At 38.1% G+C, this 4,065-nt stretch overlaps 1 pseudogene across 1 annotated transcript; it reads right to left on the bottom strand.

The window, feature by feature from the left end:
• Positions 1-2,625: 2,625 nt before the first annotated feature.
• LOC308565460 (calmodulin pseudogene) lies at positions 2,626-3,591 on the bottom strand (annotated as a pseudogene). The gene is made up of 3 exons: positions 3,497-3,591; positions 3,065-3,302; positions 2,626-2,923 (listed from the first exon to the last, which is right to left on the bottom strand). The product of its transcript is annotated as a calmodulin pseudogene (transcript).
• Between the last annotated feature and the right edge of the window lie 474 nt (positions 3,592-4,065).

Genomic DNA, 4,065 nt, shown 5'->3' with positions numbered 1-4,065 from the left:
ACTGCCCTAAAGTGGAGGCAGATGGAATCTTTACAATATCAAATCAGAAAATAAAACTTTGTACAGAACTGTGAAACTTAGGGAAATACTGTTGCCAACTTACTGGCCTTGGGCAAACTGTTTCTGGGTTTGGCAGCATCCTCTTAACCGCCAGTGGTTCTTTGTAGCAGACCTGACTTAAGGCGATTGAATACATTTTCCTAAGCTTAGAACATCCCTTTGAGCTGAAAGTCTGAAAGCTCCAAGGCACAGATACCGTAGAGGGGCACCAGAAATGATGTCAATAGGCATGTACTGCTAATTCAAGTAGGGCCATGAAAAAGATGGGAAACTTCAGGCACATTCTCTTAAAGGGGCTGTCTCACAACACCAGAGATGTCAAAAGAACTGGAAAAGTGTCATGTCCCTGGGCAGGAGCCATACCATGCCAGAGGGAGAAAGATATGAACAAGCCAGAGTGAGTGTGGGTGCAGAATAAGTTCCACAAGATGAAGAAGTTTGGGAAAAGACATGGTGAACAGGAGGTGGACGTGAGCAGGAAGAGCTTCCATAAACAGCTAACTGTTGTGCCTTCAACTCGTCTCTGCTGCCCAGCTTCTCTAACATCTCTGAGATCTGAATACATTGTTGTCTCTTTCTTCCAACCTACCAGCGTAGGCACAGAGACCAGGGCATTTCTAGTGGTCACTTGCTGCTCTTGTCACTCAGCTTTTGTCTACCTTTTCCTGGTTAAATTTCTTCTGTTTGAGCCTACTGAATACAATCTGGTGTTATAACATGTGATCTATGTGGTTTTTGAAGTTTTACTTTTGAGCAGAGCATCAAAAATACTTCAAAAAGTTAGAATTCATTCCCCTCAAGGACAGTGTCTGGAGAGGCTTAATTCCTACTACCTGGACTTCTCCCAGAGCTCATTTTTGTCCTTTTAAAGCCAAGGTCCTTTATTTTCCTTATAATTCTGGGAGCTATTCCAATACGTTCCCTTTCTATTGTCATCTTCTGCTGCTGCGATCATTTAGATGATTGCATTATCTTTCTAGACAGCGATTTATGCAGCCAAAGTGCACTTTTCTTGAAATATCCTGATCTCAGGCTGATGTACCCAGTGTCAGTCTTCAGTGGCTTGGGAGGGAGGGAGGGAGGGAGGGAGGGAGGGAGGGAGGGAGGGAGGGAGGGAGGGAGGGAGGGAGGGAGAAGGAAGGAAGGGAAGAGGAAGGAGAGGGAGAGAGAAATAAAGATAGGAGATGGAGAAAAAGAGAACATAGCGGAAGAAATAAGGTTAGGACCAACAGGCTTAAATGAGATTTGATGAAGTACTGTGCCGTTTCTGAGATGTAAATTGTCCCATTTTATCGCTTTTTCTGTTCAGCACTTATCTACAGATCAAGACCTACATAAACATTTTCAAGTCACTCCGTCATCCCACAAAACCAATAGAGTCTAACTGGATAGACAATTAGAGGCAAATGCTTAAGATTTATGAGATTTGTCAGTTTTTAATGGTATAATTTAATTTTTAGCTATTCCAAGTAAAACAATGGTGGACTTAGTCTACTTATACATTTCTACCCTTTATTGTCATTTTTAATATTTTTTATACTTTTCAAGCTATGTGATATATTTTTCATTTTATCACTTTTAACTATTTGCTTTTATCTTAGATGTGCCTTAAATATATTAAATCTTACCACCCATTCTTTCCCTGCTATTTTCCTATCATATTTTAATTAGTTGAATTTTATCTTTTAATAGTACTCTTTTTAAAAAATATATTTTATTGATTTCAGAGAGAGAAAGGGAGAGGGAGAGAGACAAACATTAATGATGAGAGAGAGTCATTGATCAGCTGCCTCCTGCATGCTCCCTGCTGGGGAACGAGCCTGAAACCCAGGCATGTGCCCTGACTGGGAGCTGAACTGGGATCTCCTGGGTCATAGGTTGATCCTCAACCACTGAGCCACACCAGCCTGGCTTTAATAGTATTCTTGAAAAAGGCTTGTATGATTGATGTTCCTTGAGTTCTTGACTTCTTTTTGGGGGGTGGGGGGTAAAACAAATATACAACTTGGAATGAATTTGAGGCAAATTGTGCCATAAGCAGATTTACTTTAAGTGGCTAAACAAAGTTAAAAAACAAGTAACAATAGAAGAAAATGTTTCTGGTACAGGACCAGCAGTACAAACAATATTGTATGTGTACCTGGATAATGCACCAGTTTTGCAACAGTGCAACTTTTAAGTACATATTGTTGACTGAGTTATGTACACACAGAGTTACAACTCCACACTCCAACAACAACATGCTGACAGTGCCTAAAGAAAACTACCTAAAAAGAGGCATAACCCAAATGTTCCCTTATTTGACCAACTCCATCTAAATTTAGCTGTGCAGCAGGTATATAGAGTAAGCCACATGCAACATGTTACTTGATTAATTTTCTAAAATAAGGTTTCAGGACAATAACAGTAAGATAAGGGAAGAAAACATGGAGGAATGAAGTCTTAATTACTATGCATGCATATTTTTTTTGACAGTAGGGGAAACCTTTTACAGATGAGTTACAAACAAAGAAAGGCAAATAAACAATTTTGTATAAGAAATTTAAAACATTCTGTACAGCATCATCATTTTGCTGGCATCATTTGTATAATCTCTTCATAGTTTACTTGACCATTGCCGTCAACATCTGCTTCCCTGATCATTTCATCCGCATTTCATCTGTTAACTTCTCTCCAAGGTTTGTCATCACATGGCGAAGCTCTGCTGCACTAACATAGACATTGCCGTCTTTATCCACCACACAGATGCTCCCCCGATTTCTTTTTCACTGTCTGTGTCTTTCCTTTTCCTTGCCATCATTGTCAGAAATTCCAGGAAGTCAGTTGTGCCATTACCATCAGCATCTACTTCTTTAATCATGCCCTGTTACTCAACTACAGGGGATCCTATATTTATATGATATAACCCTTTCAGTTATAAAGCAGGTTATACTTTTAGCAATCTAGAACTATTTCAACAAAGCATCAAGAAGCAAAGTGAGATTTTTCAAAAAAGAAGATGCATTAGGGTGAAGTCTTGTGCATAAGTGGAGTTCTACCCAAGAGGCCTCATTACAGTTCCCAATTCCTTTGTTGTTATAGTTCCATTACCATCCTTGTCAAATAGCAAAAAAGCTTCTTTGAATTTTGCATTCTGTTCTTCAGTCAGTTGACCAGCCACAATGCAAGCGCTACCAGTCTCCGAAAACTGACCACACAACCACTCAGCTTGTTCACTCCACTCAGACTCTGTTCCTTGAGTTCTTGCCAAGATGTCTTAGAAAGGATACTTGTCTATAGCTTTTATACTTGAAAGATGGTCTAGCTAAGTATAAAAGCTTGACTCATACTTTCTTTTCTTGGGTCATTTTCTTTCTTTCCTTGGAAAAATTTTTTTTCACTGTCATTTGGTAGATAATTACAGGGGAAGTTTGATATTAGCTCGATTTTCCCTCACCTAAAGTTATCTTGATATTTCTTCCTGCTGTCCCCAAATTCTTTATCTTCAAAATGAAACAATTTTTTTTCAGGTTCTGTCTCAGTAGTGACCATTCTGTGTTACAGTGTACTCCTTCTCTAGGTTATAGTTTGCTCTTCAAGAGTTAGATTCAACCCTTCTTTCACTGAAGAAAATTTTCTTGAATTATATTTTAAAATACTGGTTCTTTTCCATTTTTCTGGTTTTCTTTGGGGTTCTAATGATGTGAATATTAGATATATTTTGTCTGTCCTTTGTGGATCATATGCTCTTGAATCTTTTTTATATCTTTATTTCTGTTTATTTCATTTTCTCATGTCCATCTCTTATTGTGCTTTCTATGGTGTCACTATCTTTTGTGATCTTGTAATTTAGTTTTATTCCTAAAATAATTTTTTTTTTACATGTTCTTCCTGAATTTTATCAGATTCTGCTTTATTGCCATATGTCTAGAAAATGAGCTTCTCTTATCCAGTCACATTTCCCTGAGTTCTTATATTTTCTTACTGGTTGTAATTGCTCCTTAGTAAAAGATTGTGTTGTTTTCT

This window comes from Miniopterus schreibersii (genome assembly GCF_964146895.1).
Source record: "Miniopterus schreibersii genome assembly, chromosome: 1".
Classification (NCBI taxonomy): Eukaryota; Metazoa; Chordata; class Mammalia; order Chiroptera; family Miniopteridae; genus Miniopterus; species Miniopterus schreibersii.
This window is presented reverse-complemented; position numbering and strand designations above follow the sequence as displayed.